This window comes from Schistocerca serialis, chromosome 5, assembly GCF_023864345.2.
Source record: "Schistocerca serialis cubense isolate TAMUIC-IGC-003099 chromosome 5, iqSchSeri2.2, whole genome shotgun sequence".
In the NCBI taxonomy this organism is placed as follows: domain Eukaryota; kingdom Metazoa; phylum Arthropoda; class Insecta; order Orthoptera; family Acrididae; genus Schistocerca; species Schistocerca serialis.
Window position 1 is genome coordinate 72,018,010 of NC_064642.1, and position 20,089 is coordinate 72,038,098.

Consider the following 20,089-nt stretch of genomic DNA (forward strand, 5'->3'; position numbering starts at 1 on the left):
TACAGCAATCAGCTGATTTGTGGTAGGGGACCAAACAGTAGTGTCATCAGCCCCATCTGACTACAACAATTTTTCTTTCTTTATTTGTGGATTAAAATCAGTAACCCCCCCAACCGACATATCCAGTATGCTTAGTAGTTTCGTATTTTAAAACCTCAGCTCATACGTCTGGTTCCCAAGAATCTGTTTGTTTAACTATAAAGTGGCTGTCGTATGGCATCATATTTTGAGGTAATACATCATTAAGAGAAAACATATTCATTGCATGTAAAATAATAATAATAATAATAGCTGGTGCCCTCATAAGATCACCATCCGGACATTTATTTAAGAAACTGGAGATATATTCCCTTATGACATTTATTATTAATAAATCATCCCAATTAAAAAATAATAGTGAAGTGCATAGTTATAACACTAGAAGAAAGAATGGCCTTCACTATTCTCGGTTAAATCTGACTTTGGCACAGAAAGGGGTGAATTATGCTGCCCCAAAAATATTTGGTCATTTGCCAAACTGTACTAAAACTCTGACAGATAGCCAACCAACGTTTTAGAAAAATTAAAAGAATTTCTGAATGACAACTCTTACTCAATAGATGAATTTTTTTGATATCAAGAAGTAACTGAAAAAAAATTTAAAAAAATATATATAATGAAAACTTATGTTAAACTGATATGTTCCAAATCATTACAAAATGTTGTATTCATTTTCTGTGGAACAAGTATTCATGGAATGTAGTGTAATATACACAGAATTTCATTTCTGTTCAAATATGTTTCAGTTTACTATAGATTCTCTCTGTTTCATAGAGATTGCCAGACATTTATGTGCAAAATAGTGTGAGAAGATCGCAATACAAGCTGCCAGAAGTTGGTGCTGAAAAATCTGTTTTCTCACTCTCGTCCATTAGTGTCCCTCACTTACAATGGAAACTATACGTAATGTATAAGTATAGTAAAAGTGAAATTGATAAATTAATAATAAGAGCTACAGCATTAGAAAAATAATTGTGGAACACCATGAAGATAAGTGGCTCCACATCTACACAGAGGGCAAAATGGAAACTGAACAAAACATTGGCATATAAATACACAGCCAAATTTTCTCTTTGCCCCAAGCTGTAGAACCATTCTGTTCAAATTTAAAGGTAAAGTTGAAGCTAAAAGAATTTCAGTAAGACCGCTAAACAACTATTTATATATTTTCCACAGAGCAGTTGTATTTTCTGATTTTATATTAACAGTTTTGGCAGTTATCCACATACAAGATCCAAAACTCATACAAGTTAAAGAAATCCAAGAAGTCATTCAGTCTCTACAACAGAAGAACGAGAGAACTGTAATCAGTGGATATCATCTCACTGTGGTTTAAATGATGATTAAAATGCAGATTTCCTTACCAAAAAGGGCAAATAAAGTAAACAGATTGGAAAAACCAACGTATTGTATTTGCAGCAAAACACACTATTAATAATTTAACAATATTACGATACAAATTAAAATGATCTAATGAAATTTAATGTTATGGAAAGAGGTGGGAAAACCTCATGGATGTCACAATAGTACCTGAATGACCAAGAAGAATAGTAGTATCCACACTTCATTTGACTACTGGACATGGCTGTTCGGCCATCCACCTGCATAAAATCTCTGTCCTGCCATCCCCAGACTGTGTTCTGTGTCACAAAACTGGTTCATCCATGTACAAAGAATATTGAAAAGAGCATACAAAATTAAGTGATTGTAATTCAGACCTAAAATCTTTGTATTGTGAGGCAAAAAGTTGAATGACAATAAGTTAGCTGTCAGAACATTACGACAGTAATATTTGGGAGCTGCTGGTGGAGGGGGATGGTATTAACTATTCCCACAGCATCTTTCACAATATAATTATTGATATCACAGAATGGTAGTGGTTATTCCCCTCTCCACACTGTTGTATGGTTTAATATTTACTGCAATCATTCTGTGCACATGAACTCATATCCAGCTGTGTTATTTAGCATTTGTGCCCCCTCCCCTTCCAAATAAGATAAAAAATCTTCCGTACAATTCAAATTTAAGTAGTTGTGGTTTTCTATCTGGAGATTGGTTTCATACACCTCTCCACATTACTCAGTCCTCTGCAAGACTGTCATCTCAGCAAAACCACTGCAGCCTAAATCAATCTGAACTTGTTTGCTGTTTTCAAGCCTTGGTCTTCCTCAATAATTTTTATGGACTCGCTTTCGGGAGGACAACAATTCAAATCTGCATCCGGCCATCCTGACTTAGGTGCTCCATGATTTCCCTGAATTGTTCCAGGTAAACGCCAGTATGGTTCCTTGGAAAGGGCACGGTCAATTTTCTTCCCTATCTTGAACCAGTACGATCTAATGCTCCATATTTAATGTCCTCAATGTTGATGGGACATCAAACACTAATCTACCTTCCTTCCTTCTACAACTTTTACACACCACACTTTCCTCTATACCAAATTGACTACTCCTTGATACCTCAGCCTGTGTGCTATCAACCAGTCACTTCTTTGAGCAGTGTTGTAGTATAAATCTGTGATTTCCCTATTTGATGCAGTACCTCCTCATTAGTTGTTGCTCTACCCATCTAATCTTAAGTGTTCATCGTCTGTACCAAATTATAAAAGCTTCTATTTTCTTGCCTGAACTGCTTATCATCCACATTTCACTTCTGTATAAGGCTACACTGTAAGCAAATACTTTCAGAAAAGACATCCTAACATTGAATTAACTTTTGATATCAACAAATTTCTCTTGTTCAGAAATGCTTTTTCTTACTATTGCCAGTTTTCACTTCAACTTTATCAATCCACTTCAGCCATTATCAGTAATTTTACTGTCCCAAAACTCCCTTACCAGTTTAGTGTCTCAGTTCCTAATCTAATTCCCCCAGCATCTCCTGATTTAACTCTACTACATTCCGTTCCCTTGTTATGCTTGTATTAATAGTCACCTAATATCCTGTTTGAAGGTGCTGCCTATTCCATTCAACTTCTCTTCTAAATCCTCTGTCAGAATTACAACTTCATGAGGACACATCAAGCTTTTATTTCTTCTCCCTGAACTTTAATCCTCTTTCCAAGCCGGTCGGATTGGCCGAGTGGTTCTAGGCGCTACAGTCTGGAACCGTGCGACCGCTACGGTCGCAGGTTCGAATCCTGCCTCGGGCATGGATGTGTGTGATGTTCTTATGTTAGTTGGGTTTAAGTAGTTCTAAGTTCTAGGGGACTGATGACCTCAGAAGTTAAGTCCCATAGTTCTCAGAGCCATTTGAGCCTCTTTCCAAATATCTCCTTGTTTTTCTTTACAGCTTGCTCAGTGTATGGATTGAATAATGTGGATAGACTACAACCCTGTCTATTGCTTCCCTTCCAAGTCCTTCAACTCATAACTGCATTCTGGTTTCTATACAAGTAGTATATAACCAATCGCTTCTTGTATTTTACCCCTGCTAGATTCAGAATTTCAAAGTCTGTATTCCAGCCAACACTGTCAACTAATTTCTCTCAACCTACGAATTTTACAGACATGGGTTTGCCTTTCTTCAACTTATCTTCTAATATAATTCATAGGCTCGATATTGCCTCACATGTTCTTACATAACTCTGGAACCCACACTGATCTTCCCTGAGATAGTCAGCTGTCAGTTTTGTCATTCTTCTGTAGATAATTCCAAAGACCCTCTGCTTTTCCTTAGGTGGTCTCTGTCTTTCCCTTTGTCACACTTGCTTCTGCAGCCTTGCATTTGTCCTCTACCCATTTTGCATTTTCTGTCAGTATCATTTTTTCCTGATGTGTCTATCTCTTTTCACCTGACTCATTTGCTGCATTTTTATATTTTCCCCTTGCATCAGTTAGATTAGGGTTCGTCATGTGTTATACAAGGAACAACAGAGCTTATTGAATTGGGTTTGATTGCGTACCTGAATAATACAGATACCTGCACTGTTGGTGCAACTACAATCAAGAGTGTCTGAGGAAAGGCCAGACAGACCTGTGGTTCCTGAAGATAGGCAGTGGCCTTTTTAGTAGTTTCAGGGACAATAGTCTGGATGATTGACTGATCTGATCTTGTAACATTAGCCAACAAGTCTGTGCTTTCTTGGTACTATGAACAGCTGATACCAAGGGTATACAGCTCTACTGTATAGCTTAATGATATAATATCTTTGGAACCTTCTTGGTCTCTTCCACATAGACAACCTTCATTCATAATTTTTAAACAAAGCATTCACAATCATTAAATTATGCCCTGTACAGAATTCTACCACATGGCTTCCACTTTTATTCTTTCCCCCCAGTACATGTTCTACTATTTTTTATTCTCTTTCTTTTCCTGCTCTGTACTTCCAGTCACCAGCCCCTCCCCTCCCCCCTCATAATTAAATCTTTGTCTTTCCTATCTGAATAATTTCTTTTATCTCATCAGGAGTGTGGGTAAGCTACTACAAACAGTATAGTGAACGCATTATTGTGACCAAGATAGACACGAAGCCCAAACCTACTACAGTAGTACAAGTTTATATGCCAATTAGCTCTGCAGATGATGAAGAAACTGATGAAATGTATGATGAGATAAAAGAAATTATTCAGGTAGTGAAGGGAGACGAAAATTTAATAGTCATGGGTGACGGGAATTCGACAGAAAGAAAAGGAAGAGAAGGAAATGTAGGGGGTGAATATGGATTGGGGCTAAGAAATGAAAGAGGAAGCCGCCTGGTAGAATTTTGCACAGAGCATAACTTAACCATAGCTAACACTTGGATCAAGAATCATGAAAGAAGGTTGTATACATGGAAGAACCCTGGAGATTCTAAAAGGTTTCAGATAGGTTATATAATGGTAAGACAGAGATTTAAGAACCAGATTTTAAATTGTAAGACATTTCCAGGGGCAGATGTGGACTCTGACCACAATCTATTGGTTATGAACTGTAGATTAAAACTGAAGAAACTGCAAAAAGGTGGGAATTTAAGGAGATGGGACCTGGATAAACTGAAAGAACCAGAGGTTGTAGTGAGTTTCAGGGAGAGCATAAGGGAACAATTGACAGGAATGGCGGGAAAAAATACAGTAGAAGAAGAATGGGTAGCTTTGAGGAATGAAATAGTGAAGGCAGCAGAGGATCAAGTAGGTAAAAAGATGAGGGCTCATAGAAATCGTTGGATAACAGAAGATATACTGAATTTAATTGATGAAAGGAGAAAATGCAAAAATGCAGTAAGTGAAGCAGGCAAAAAGGAATACAAACGTCTCAAAAATGAGATCGACAGGAAGTGCAAAATGGCTAAGCAGGGATGGCTAGAGGACAAATGTAAGGATGTAGAGGCTTATCTCACGAGGGGTAAGATAGATACTGCCTACAGGAAAAGTAGAGAGACCTTTGGAGAAAAGAGAACCACTTGCATGAATATCAAGAGCTCAGATGGAAACCCAGTTCTAAGCAAAGAAGGGAAAGCAGAAAGGTGGAAGGAGTGTATAGAGGGTCTATACAGGGACGATGTACTTGAGGACAATATTATGGAAATGGAAGAGGAGGTAGATGAAGATGAAATGGGAGATATGACACTGCGTGAAGAGTTTGACAGCTCAGATGGAAAACCAATCCTAAGCAAAGAAGGTAAAGCAGGAAGGAGTATATAGGGGGGCTATACAAGGGAGATTTACTTGAGGGCAATATTATGGAAATGGAAGAGTATGTAGAGGAAGATGAGATGGGAGATGTGATACTGTGTGAAGAATTATATGAAGCACTGAAAGACCTAAGTTGAAACAAAGCCCCGGTAGTAGACAACATTCAATTAGAGCTACTGATAGCCTTGGGTGAGTCAGCCTTGAAAAAACTTTTCCATCTGGTGAGCAAGATGTATGAGATAGGGGAAATACCCTCAGACTTCAAGAAGAATACAGTAATCCCAGTTCCAAAGAAAGCAGGTGTTGACAGATGTGAAAATTACCAAACTATTAGTTTAATAAGTCACAGCTGCAAAATGCTAACAGGAATCCTTTACAGAAGAATGGAAAAACTTGTAGAAGCTGACGTTGGGGAAGATCAGTTTGGATTCTGGTGAAATGTAGGAACATTTGAAGCAATACCGACCCTACAACTTCTCATAGATTATAGGTTAAGGAAAAGCAAACCTAAGTTTATAGTATTTGTAGACTTATAGAAAGCTTTTGACAATGTAGACTGGAAAAATCTCTTTCAAATTCTAAAGGTGACAGGGGTAAAATACAGGGAGCAGAAGAGTATTGACAATTTGTACAGGAACCAGAGTCAAGGAGTACAAAAGAGAAGCAGTGGTTGAGCAGGGAGTGAAACAGAGTTGTATCCTATCCCCAATGTCATTCAATCTGTATACTGGGCAAGCAGTAAAGGAAACAAAAGAAAATTTTGCAGTAGGAATTAAAGTCCAGGGAGAAGAAATAAAAACCTTGAGGTTTGCCAGTGATACTGTAATTCTGCCAGAGACATAAAAGGACTTGGAAGAGCAGTTGAACAGAATGGACATTGTCTTCAAAGGAGGATATGAGATGAATATCAACAAAAGCAAAACAAGGATAATGGAATGTAGTTGAATTAAATCAGGTATACTGAGGAAGTCAGATTAGGAAATGGGACACTTAAAGCAGTAGATGAACTTTGCTGTTTGTGGAGCAAAATAAATGATGATGATCAAAGTAGAGAGGATATAAAATGTAGACTGGCAGTGGCAAGAAAAGCATTTCTGAAGAAGAGAAGTTTGTTGACATTGAGTATAGATTTAAGTGTCAGAAGTCCTTTCTGAAACTATTTGTATGGAGTGTAGCCATGTATGGAAGTGAAATATGGATGATAAACAGTTTAGACAAGAAGAGAATAGAAACTTTTGAAATTTGGTGCTACACAAGAATGCTGAAGATTAGATGTGTAGATCACATAACTAATGAGGAGGTACTGAACAGAATTGGGGAGTAGAGGAATTTGTGGCACAACTTGACTAGAAGAAGGGGTTGATTGGTAGGACACATTCTGAGGCATCAAGGGATCACCAGTTTAGTACTGGAGGGATGTGTGAGTAGTAAAAATCATAGAGGAAGACCAAAAGATGAATACTGCAAGCATATGCAGAGAGATGTAGGTTGCAGTAGTTACTCGGAGATGAAGAGGCTTGCATAGCATAGAGTAGCGTGGAGAGTGCATCAAACCAATCTTTGGGCTGAAGACCACAACAACAATATGCTGAAGCAAGTAGTGTTTGTAAGAGGTTTTAGTTACCGCTAATAAAAAGTGTAAGAGTCATTGGCAAAGGATGACGACAGCTTGAAAAATGTTAAATTGACCAAAGTGGCTTGTCTAGTCAGATGTGTAAAGACATTAGAAGCGTTTAACTGGGAAAGACATGCAATTGACTTCAGAGAGTTAAACTGATAAATCTTAGGGCAATGAGAATTGACAGACTTTCGTATATATGGGTCCACAGCCATAGCCAATTTCTTGAAGGAAGTAATCTTCCTGCATAGGGTGTTTTGTTTTGAAATAATCATTTTATTTCTTGATTTAGCTATTAACTAATTCTTCCCCCTGGGGCATTTTCAAGCAATGTCTGTTACTTACATCACAGTGAAGAAAGTAGTAAGCATAAGGCATCGTATATTCTAAACATCTGTGTGGAGGAAATAATGTCCAGTGGCATCCTTAATAATAGTTTCTCATGATCATGGCAGTTACTGGCACAACTGTCTCACACACCAAGTGAGGTGGCATAGTGGTTAGCACACTCAACATGCATTCAGCAAGATGACAACTCAAATCCCCATCCGGACATCTAGATTTAGATTTTCCATGATTTCTCTAAACCAATTAAGGCAAATGCCGGTATGGTTCCTTTGAAATGGGCATGGCTGATGTCCTTCCCCATCCTGTAATTTGAGTTTATGCTCTGTCTCTAATGACATCATTGTTGAATGGGTGCTTAATGTTCCTCCCTTTTGTAACCATCTCACAACCAAAGTCTATATGTAGAAAGGGAAAAAATTGACCATTATGCAAGTTTTGTCACTGTGATAGCTTACAACACATTAAAATACATTAAATCTTCAAAATGAAACTTCATGTGGCATGGTCAATGTCTTATTATTCAGGATGCTGTCACATGTTGCTTACTCCACACAGATGTGTGAAATATATGATGCTTTATGGTTACAGCTTTTTGCTCTAATGCAAGTAACAGAGATAGCTTGAAAGTGCCCAAAGGTGTGAAATTAAGTAACAGATAAATCATGAATGAAGTGATTACTTCAAAATATAACAGCCTATGCAGGAAAATGACTTCCCTCAAGAAGAAAAATAACTCCTATGCCTCTCAAACAATTGTGTTTTAATGATTTCCATGTTATCTGTAGCATTTGAAGAAAAAAAAGGACTTTTCAAAAGTACTCTGAAATAAAAGGGTATACAGATCCAATCTGATGGCTTCCAGCTAGTAGCAAGGAAGTAAGAAAAGTTGAAGATAATTCAAGAGTTGAGATAGAATGTTGTGATTTGTATGTATAAAAGATGATGAAAAAGTTTCAGTTTGAAGGCATTGCTGCAGAGTATATGCAATGTAGTGCGACTCCAATGCAGGTATATAAGTATCGACATGTAGGCAAGGGATTAGTGTGGCATTTGTGCCTGTCCATCATGTGCTGGTAAATGCAAAAAGTGAACCACGGCATCGTTAGTACCAAATGTGGCCGGCCGTGGTGGTCTCGCGGTTCTAGGCGCTCAGTCCGGAGCCATGCGACTGCTATGGTCGCAGGTTCGAATCCTGCCTCGGGCATGAATGTGTGTGATGTCGTTAGGATAGTTAGGTTTAAGTAGTTCTAAGTTCTAGGGGACTGATGACCACAGATGTTAAGTCCCATAGTGCTCAGAGCCATTTGAACCATTTTGAACCAAATGTGTCCAGATAAGACACCAATATGGTGTTATGCTTTTCTTGGCTGCTGAAGGACAAACACCAATAGACATCCACTGGAGACTGAGGAATGTTTATGGGGCAGCATGTCGGTCAAAAATGGTGCACCAGGTTACAATCTGGTCACAATTTGACATGAGACACCAGTCTATCTGGGAGGCCAGCCTCATCCATTATTGATTTCAAGGAACCTGGTGTCTCCATCACTGGGGAATGGTACTGCACAATGCTGTAGAAATTATAGCATGCAATTAAAGTAAAACTTCCTGGAAACTGCTAGATGGGGTGCTTCATGATAATTCACATCCCCATGTCATAAGTGTCTTAATGAATAAGTTGCGCTAGCTCAAGTGGGAGACACTCGAGCACCTGCCCTGTAGTCGAAATCTCTCCCCATATGATTATCATGCCTTTGGTTGCTTAAAAAAGGCCTGGAAGGGTTGACAGTTCCTGTTGGATGAGGATGTGCAGCTGGTAGCTACAGACTTTTTCACGCAGCAGTGCATGGTGTTTTACCAAATGGGTATCTTCAGTGTGGTGCATCAGTGGGATCATTGCCTCATGGCAATTTTGCCTGATTGGCATACTGTTTCTGGACTTCACAACCTTCAAACGGAGACTTTTTTATCACTCCTTATTGTTAGTTGACGGTTACATTTTTACTGTTGAAAGGAATGAAGGCAAGGAATATATAATATTGACTCATAGGCTTCTCAGAGAGCAAATGCACAATGGCTTTTCATTAGAGACCCTGGTACATTGAGAAGTGGCCTCTGAAATAAGTGGACAAGTGAGCATGAGCAGAAAGTGGAAGTTAAGTGAAAAACAGATGCATTGGTTGCCTCAGCGAAATCTGTAAACTAGAAATTGCAAAAATATTTTCAAGGGCTATGATTGAGAAATGAGTGCAACAAGCTTAAGAATGGTGGGGTACTTCACTCTGTCCAAATACCACACACAAAGGGATCTGTTCTGAAATCATATGAATTCACCTAGGAAGCACAGTCGTAATGTGGTTTTAGAAAAAAAATGCTGGATGGCAACAGACCAAGATGCATCTCCAGAGTAAGAAAGATCTAGGATGAGAAATAATAAAAATGAATGAAGTTATAAGTAAATATATCTTGTTACATATACTTAAAGGGACAGTACTCACTCACCCCCATTTAGCCAACTAGATCTGGTTCATGATAACAGTGGGATACTGATGATGGCAAAAAAAAAGCCTTGTTCAATTGAAGTGGGAAAAAACATTAATTTAGTGTACAAAGGATATGTTGAGAAAAAAAGTCTCTATTTACATGTAGCATGGGGAGTAGTGAGAACAACAGAACAGATACAATACTGACACAGTAGCTCAGTAAACTTAGAGCTGCAATGCTGATAAAGCCACACCGTCTCTCGTTCACCTACAGGTGTCTTCCAGAATTAGCATTACAATTGAAAATCACATAAAATGTGAAATCAGTTCTGCAGTATTGCTTGTAGTGACCAAACTATCAAAACTATTTACACTCGTCCAGAAATTTGTACTGTCCATGGGCTGAATGTGATGAGTGTAGCTGTTGTGCATCAGTGATGTCATTTTTGCAAGAATGGGAGCAGAAGTGCTCACAATTGTTTGTTTATTTGTTTCTTTACTGTCCATATAAAAATCAGTTCTCGTACAGTGCATAGATTTTACTTCACATATACAAAGGTTAGTTAACAGACATAAGTGCACACATTGAAATAAATAGTGAAGATCAGAAATTATCATTTTTTTGTTGCAAAACATACTTTTGCTATATGCACTGTTTAACAGAGAAAATTTGCAACTTGAAATATATCGATACAGCGTGTGAAGATCAGAAATTATCATTTTTGTGTTGCAAAAACAAACTTGTGCTATATACCTTGTTTTATAAAGGGATATTACAACTTGAAATCATCTACTGAATAACAGCTCTTCTCTATTGATAAATGCATAAGTTTATTGTTTAAAGTTTTTAAATTAACTGGCTTTTTTAAAAAAAATAAAAATAAAAAAAGAAAGAAACCTTGCAGTTCTGTGAAAATTTTCTATTCCCCAGGTATTGTACCTATGTTCTTTACCATTTGTCACTTTTTTAAAAAAAGTCTGAAGAGCCTGTCTGTATAGACACCCCATATCTTAGTACCATACTGAAGATGTGGATGTATCACTCCGAAGTATGCCTCAAGCTATCATGGTCCAGGAAGGCTGAGACCATTTTCAGTAGATACACATTTGTACCAATTTTCTTAGAAATATGGTCTATATGCTCTTTCCATAACAGGTGTTTGTCAACAATTATGCCAAAAATTCGTGGTGTTTTTTGTGTGTGTGTGTGTGTGTGTGTGTGTGTGTGTGTGTGTGTGTAGCTAGAAGGTGTAGATAGTGTTCTGTTTATGTTCTGATTATAGATAAGCATAAATTGCATTGTCACTGTCTTCTCTGTATTTACGAGTAGGTTATTTGCACTAAGATAACTTGGCAGAAAGTGTAATTGATTTCACCATTGTTTGCAGCAGTTTGCATATTGTGGCCCCAGCATAGCTTAGAACCTTGCAGTTTTCAGGTTCAGTTAAATTATTAATGTACACAAGAAATAGAAAAGGCCCCATTAGACTTCGTTGGGGCGCACCACATTGAAGTATCTTGTGGGTTGATTTAGTTGCTACTAGCTGCTCATTCCTTTTATAAGTTAGCTTGACACACTGTTTTTTGTCTATCAAATAGGAGGTAAGTAGTTGTAAGTTGATTCCTCTCATCCCATATGCTTCTAATTTATGCAATAGAATTGTATGATTCACAGTATCAAAAGCTTTACTCATATCCCGGAAACTGCCTGCTATCTTGTTTCCTTCAGCTAGCGTCTTTAATATTTCATATATATAAAATGCTACTGCTGTTACAGTAGATCTTCTTTTTCTAAAACCATACTGAAGATTTTTAAATAGATTATTTTTTATGAAATATGCCTCAAATTGATATAATATTGCTTTCTCATTCCCAGGCTGTGAAGTTAATGATATTGGTCTATAGTTTCTCATGTCAGTTTTTATTCCCTTCTTATACACCAGTAGGATTTCAGTGATTTTCATAAGATGTGTCACAGGCTTCACTAATTCTCCTCTGCGTCCCATTAGCAGCTTAGGTGAAATGTCATCATTTCTGCTATAATTGCGTACCCCTCCACCTTTATGTATCCTTCTACAGCACAAGTTTATGAGTTCATAAGTTGTTAGCCTGTATACATATGCTTCCTCTTCCTTGCAACCTAATTCACTTGCTATGAAGAAATGTGGTTTTGATCCATTTAGGTATACATCCAAGTGCTCTGTTTTATTCGTTATATAGGCTACTGAACATTCTGGTACGTAAGGATTAAATTGCTATGTTTTACTCTAAAAAATCACCCCTATCACCTTTGTGACTGATAATTTTCTTTAAGTCATCTTTCTCTGTGATAATTTTGCTATTTTATTACATAAAAGTTTCTTCTCTTTGAAATTTAGACACATACCATGTTTGGTATGTAGGCATTTGTCCATTTTACCTATCTCCACTATTCTACATTTTCCAAATGAAGCACACATCTGTTTGATTTTGATGTTTGTTTTTCGTGTCTCCTTGTTGACACACAAATTGTATATTAGGTCACGCCTCTGAGGTAGCTTTATAACTATTGTGTTTCAAGATTTGTTAACTCTTAAGAATTTTTCCAGGCCTGCTAAACAATTTTATGTCTGATTTCTTGTGATATCGTCAGAAGTGGCTGTTTGTCTGTAATCAGCTATGAACTGCTACAGAAAATCAGTGAAAAAATTTCGTAAAATCCATCATTTCACAGTACCTCAACTGTGGGACAACAGTCTGTAGATTTCACAATGTTTTATATGAGATTGTAACTACACAATTAGGCAACTCGCAATTTTTATACATATTGGGTTTGACACTGTCAGGAAGTAGAATTTTATGTAGAGGAAATTTACCAGTTAATTAAGAGATGTGATAAATGTGTAAATCCAAGTGGTTATCTACATCCATACTGTGCAAACCACCATGAAATCCTTGGCAGAGGGTGTGTCCCATTACACCATTTATTAGGTGTTCTTCCCATTCCATTCATGTATGGAGCGTGGGAAGAATTATTGTTTGAGTGTCTCTGCATGCTGTAATTATTCTAATCTCGTTCTCACGGTCTGTATGTGAGTGATACATGGGGTTGTAGTATATTCCTAGAGTCATCATTTAACGCTGGTTCTTGAAATTTTGTTTGTGGACTTACTTGGGGTAGTTTACATCTATCTTCAGGAGTCTGCCAGTTCAAGCAGTTTCCCGAAATTAACGTGCTTCTGAAATAGCGAGAAACCTCTCTAATTTATTTGATGAGCATTACATGCAGTCATAGGAGCAAGGATGTACATATCATAATATACTGCGAAAGAATCATTCATAAAGTACTTGAAAATGACCTAAGGCTGAAATTGTACTATCACACGTGTAATAAAGAGAATGGCAGCTGAAGGCATCACAAAATTATTCATAAAAACTTTCAATATGTCATGTGAGCAAAGTGCAAGTTGGGTTGCACATGATCAATATTTCCAGAATCCATGCTGGCTGGCATGGAGAAAGTCATTCTGTTTGAGATATCTCATTATATTTGAGCTCCAAACATGTTCTGAGATTCTACAACAAATTAAAGTCAATGATATTGGACAGTAGTTTTGTGGATCAGTTCTACTACCCCTCTTGTAGGCAGGTGTGACCTGTGCTTTTTTCCACGAACTGGGCACAGTCTTTTGTTTGAAGGGTCTACGATAGGTTATAGTTAGAAGAGAAGCTAACTCAGCCACAAATTCTGTATAGAATCTGATAGGGATTCCATTGGGTCCTATAGCTTTGTTCAATTTTAATGATTCCAGCTGTTCTCACTGACATTAATACTTATTTCACTCATCTTTTGAGCAGTATCAGGATTAAATTGGGGCAATTCTCCTTGGTTTTCCTTTGCAAAGGAACATTTGAAAACAGAGTTAAGTATTTTAGCTATTGCTTCACTACCCTCAATTTCAGTTCCTGTCTTATTTGCTAATTCTCATTACGTAATATAGCAGAAAACGCGAAAAGACCGTACAGTCGTATTTTCTGTTTACGTTCTGCTGCAGCAAATCTATAGAATTTCGTTTAGTTGTTCCTTGCTCTCTCCAGCAATTTAACTTAGCGTACCTCTTCATTATTTAACTAGCATTTCCGGAAAGTAGCGTAAAGTTTAACTTGTTGTTTCAGAAACTTTGCACTTTTGTTTTTGTTTACACACAGTTGCGTATAGGCCAAATTTGTGTAACCATATTTTCGTGTTTATCTGTAATTTAACTGACTTATTCTTAATAAATTATTACGTTTATCATGAGTGAAAAGTGCTTGACTTGCCGTAGAATTGTTAGGTCGGGGCTTTGGTGTGATGGGTGCTGTAGTTTTTTCCATGTGGGTGACTGTAGTGGCGTGGGAATAGGGGAAGTAAATGAGACTCATCAGTGGTTTTGTAGGATTTGTAGTAGAGATAGGAAGATACTGGAACAGGAGGGGAAAATTGCTGCCCTTCAGGCTGAGTTAGACAAGGCCAGGGGAGATCTTGACAGGTTAAGGAGGGAGAAGGGTAAAGAGAGGTGGGAAGTGGCAACAGGCAACAGGAGGAACAGGCCTAGAACTTTGTCTGACAGCTTTATGGTGAATGTGGAAAATAGATTTGACCTGTTGCTTCAGTTAGAAGCTGGTGAGCCTCAAGCAGTTACAGGTGTAGACAGGGCACAACAAACTTTCAGCAGCAAATTGAAAAGTAAGAATGTAGGGAAATCAGTAAAGAGAAAGAAAGTGTTGTTGTTAGGTAGTTCCCATGGAAGAGGTGTTGGCCAACTCTTGCAGGATGAACTAGGATCAGAATACCAGGTCACCAATTTTTTTAAACCTAGTGCTGGTCTGGAGCAGGTGACAGAGGATTTAGGATCACTTTGCAAAGATTTCACTAAGGAAGACACCGTGGTTATAGTGGGTGGGGCAGGTAACAGTATTGACAGAGATCCTGGGTACAGCATAGAGTGTGACCTGGCGAAGATTGCATCAGCATTGAGGCATACCAGTGTTGAGTTTGTATCTGTTCTTGGGCGCCATGACCGACCTCATTTGAACTCTTCTGTCAAGAGAGTTAATTTGGAGCTGGAACGGCTGCTCATGTCGGGTGCGGGGTCACACATTGGTGTGGTTCATGTTGATTCTGTCAGTAGGTGGGATTATACTAGGCATGGCCTTCACCTCAACAGGAAGGGGAAGGGTAAATTGGCTGGGGAAATAGCAGGAAAGTTAAAGGGGGGAGGCACTGTCATGAGTGGTAAAATACCAGTGGTTATAGGATTCAGAAAAGACCCTTTTTTAGGGTAGGGAGGACAGAAAGAAAACAAATTTTAAGAGAGGTTAGAACTGAGACAAACCTTCAGTTTGAGAAAGAAATCAAAAAACATAATTCCAGCTTATTACATCAACATAAACAGCCATTGGTTAAGAATTTTCAACTGTCAGCAGATATTTTAACTCCATCCAATTTTAAGTCAGTCAATGTGAAATGTCAGCTATCTTTATTGCATCAAAATATTCGAGGACTGAGAAATAAAATTAATGAATTAACTATCTGCATAGATGAATTAGAGTCTTCAAACCCAGCTGACATAATCTGCCTCTCTGAACATCATGTGACCACTGGTATAGAACTTTTAAGTGTTACAGGGTTTAGGTTAGCATCTCACTATTGTAGATCAGAAATGGAGAAAGGAGGAGTTGCCACATTCATCAGGAACTGTCATAAATTTAAGAACATAGACATTCATAAATTTTGCCTAGAACAGCATATGGAAGCATGTGCAACAGAATTAGATTTTCACAAAAAATCTTTCATAATATTAAGTGTATATCGAGCACCTGCAGGTAACTTTAATCTGTTTGTAAACCACCTTGAAGCTGTACTGGCCCATTTAACAACCAAAAACAAAGAAATAGTGGTTGCTGGTGATTTCAATGTAGATTTCCTTAAAGACTCTCCCAATAAGAACCTATTTGAGTTAGTAACACTATCATTCAACTTAATTCCCACAGTAAAGTTCCCCACTAGGATAACCACTTGCTCACAAACAGCCATTGATAATATCTTTATAGAAAAGTCAAATGAACAAAATTATATTACAAAACCAATAGTCAATGGCCTCTCAGACCATGACATGCAGTTCCTTCTGTTAAATGTTAATACTGAACAGGATATAAAATCTGTTAAATCTGAGCTCAAGAGGGTAATCAGTAAGCCAAAAATTGATTATTTTAGGACACTCCTCAGAGACATTCACTGGACTGATGTTTACAGTGCTCATGGCATGAATGAAAAATATAACATTTTTGCTAATAAAGTGCTTACCTTATTTGAACACTGCTTTCCCCCAAAACTTACCAAGGTTAGAGCAAAGTCTACAAAGAAGCCATGGATTACTCGAGGAATAGGGGTATCTTGTAAAACAAAAAGAAAACTGTATCTGTCAATCCGAAACATTTCCAATGTTGATGCTATAGCACATTATAAGAAATACTGCAAAATATTAAAGACTGTAATACGGATGTCAAAGCAAATATATTACAAGGAAAAGATAGTCATATCAGATAACAAAATAAAGACAATATGGGATATAGTGAAGGAGGAGACCGGTAGAACCAGACATGAAGAGGAACAAATAGCATTAAGAGTAAATGATGCATTGGTGACAGATGTGTATAGTGTTGCAGAACTTTTTAACAAACATTTTATAACTGTTACTGAAAAGATGGGGTTGTCAGGTTCGGTAGATGCTGCTATGGATTACCTTAGACCAGACATTTCAAGTAACTTCCATAATATGAATTTGACCCTCACTACCCCAACAGAAATAATGTCCATCATAAAATCTTTAAAATCAAAAACATCTAGTGGGTATGATGAAATATCAACAAAGTTAATTAAAGAATGTGATTCTGAGCTAAGTAACATATTAAGCTATCTGTGTAACCAGTCGTTTATCAGTGGAATATTTCCCGAATGGCTGAAATATGCTGAAGTTAAGCCACTGTTTAAGAAGGGAGATAAAGAAATAGCATCAAATTTCCGTCCAATTTCACTGTTGCCAGCATTCTCAAAAATTTTCGAAAAAGTAATGTACAGTCGTCTTTATAACCATCTTATCTCAAATAACATACTGTCAAAGTCACAGTTTGGATTTCTAAAAGGTTCTGATATTGAGAAGGCTATCTACACTTACAGTGAAAATGTACTTAATTCATTAGACAAAAAATTGAAGGCAACTGGTATATTTTGTGATCTGTCAAAGGCATTTGACTGTGTAAATCATAATATCCTTTTAAGTAAACTAGAATATTATAGTGTAACAGGAAATGCTGCAAAATGGTTCAAATCTTATATCTCTGGCAGGAAACAAAGGGTGTTATTAGGAAAGAGACATGTATCAAGCTATCAGGCATCATCCAACTGGGAACTAATTACATGTGGGGTCCCACAAGGTTCCATTTTGGGGCCCTTACTTTTTCTTGTGTATATCAATGACCTTTCATCAGTAACATTACCAGATGCCAAGTTTGTTTTGTTTGCTGATGATACAAACATTGCAATAAATAGCAAATCAAGTGTAGTCTTAGAAAGATCAGCCAATAAAATATTTGTAGACATTAATCACTGGTTCCTAGCCAATTCTTTGTCACTAAACTTTGAAAAAACACACTACATGCAGTTCAGAACTTGTAAGGGGTGTCCCAAGAGTATATGTCTAACATATGATGACAAGAAGATAGAAGAAGTGGACGGTGTTAAATTCTTGGGATTACAGCTTGATAATAAATTCAACTGGGAGGAGCACACCACAGAACTGCTGAAGCGTCTTAACAAATCTCTGTTTGCAATGCGAATTTTGTCAGACATAGGGGATATAAAAATGAAAAAGCTGGCATACTATGCTTACTTTCATTCCATAATGTCATATGGGATTATTTTCTGGGGTAATTCATCAAGCCAAGCTAAAGTTTTCCGGGCACAAAAACGTGCAGTAAGAATTATATGTGGTGTGAACTCAAGAACATCCTGCAGAAGCCTGTTTAGGGAACTAGGGATACTAACTACAGCTTCCCAATATATTTATTCCTTAATGAAATTTGTCATTAAAAATATATCACTTTTTCAAACCAACAGCTCAATTCATGGAATCAATACTAGAAATAAGAATAATCTTCACAAGGATTTAAAGTCACTTAGTCTTGTACAAAAAGGTGTGCATTATTCAGGAACACACATTTTCAATAACTTGCCAGCGGCCATAAAAAACTTAACAACCAATGAAATTCAGTTTAAGAGAAGCCTAAAGGATTTATTGGTGGCCAACTCCTTCTACTCCATTGATGAATTTCTGAGGAAAACCAACTGATTTGTATATAAGTACAACATAACTTCTGCACAATTTCAGTGCAGTAATGTGTTCACTGAAAATTTGTGTGTGTGTGTGTATGTGTGTGTGTGTAAGTATAATCTAACTTCTGCACCATTTCAGTGCAGTAATGTGTTCATTGTAAATAAGTATTACAGTAGTTGTATTACATGTTTCTTACCTTATAAATAAATAAAAAACTTTTTTATTTTAAATTCAGTGCAATAGTATTTGTAAAATGACTCTTAGTGTTCATTAAAAAATGACGATCATTCCACTTGGGACCTGTGGAATGGTACATTAGCTTATTTGTTTTAGTTTAAATATTTGTCATGTATTGTTGTTTTTCTGACATGTTCCACATCCTGGAGGACCTCCTCACTACGGATCAATTGGAATGAAAGTAAATCTAATCAAAATCTAATCTAAAAGGGCTGGACATTGACTTTGTTGCCACTAACAGCCTTTACATAAGACCAGAATTTGTTTGGGTTTTGTTAAAAATCATTTGACGGTATTATGCTGTGGTAGTCATTGAAGGTTTCACACATACTCTATTGACAGCTAAACACGTTTCATTCAGTATTTCTTGATCTATAGTCTTATGCTTTGTTTTATACCTGTTGTGCAGTAATTTCTATTTCTTTAGAAGTTTCTTTACAGTGACTTTTTACCATGGATGGGCCTTCCCATTATGAACTGTTCTATTGGGTGCATATGTGTCCAGTGCATGGTCAATTATTCTTTTAAACTTGAGCCATAGTTCCTTTACATATTTAATGATGAAAACAATAAATTATTGATAAAATTATTTAACTGAATAGATAAAAAATCTACTCACCAAGCAGCGGCAGAACACACATGTAAAAGACTGTTGTGATTGGCAAGCTTTTGGTGCCAGTGGCTCCTCCTTCAGGCAGAAGGGTTGAAGGGGAAGTAAGAATGGTGAATGAAAAGGACTGGAGAAGTCTAGGAAAAGGGGTAGATTTTGGGAGTGTCACCCAGAACCACGGGTCAGGGGAGACTTACCATACGAGATGAGAAGGAAAGACTGATTGTTGAGGACTGCATCGGACGAGATTCGAAAACCTGAGAGCTTAAAGGTGGAAGACAGGGTAGTATGCAAGAAAGAGATTGCTACTAAAATATTGTGCACAAGTTAATAAAAGTGAGAAGCTAAGTGCATTGTACGTAACAGAGGTGAGAGGGGTTGGTGAAAAATAGATGAAAAAGACAATGAAATATGTAGGAAATGAAAACTGAGTGAAGTAAAGAGTAGTTAAAGTGAAGAAATGCTGAGACAGAAGAAATTAATGTAAATTAACGCCAGGTGGGTGGTGAGAACCAAGGATATGTTGTAGTGCTAGTCCCCACATGTGAAGTTCTGAGGAACTGGTGTATGGGGGAAGAATCCAGATGGCACATGTGGTGAAACAGATGCCGAGGTCACGAGTATCATGTTGTAGAGCTTTATATTCCTGCTTGTTTTAGTTGACCTTTGTACTTTGTTAATCGTTGTTACCACAACTGCATCATGGTCACTGATACCATTTTCATTGTGGACATCCTGAAAGAGGTCAGATCTACAGGGTGCATCAAAAAAATGTATACACACTT

At 37.3% G+C, this 20,089-nt stretch overlaps 1 protein-coding gene across 1 annotated transcript in view; it reads left to right on the plus strand.

The window, feature by feature from the left end:
* Positions 1-20,089, plus strand: part of LOC126481494 (molybdopterin synthase catalytic subunit-like) — a 95,318-nt gene that overhangs the window by 1,024 nt on the left and 74,205 nt on the right. The window lies entirely within an intron of this gene.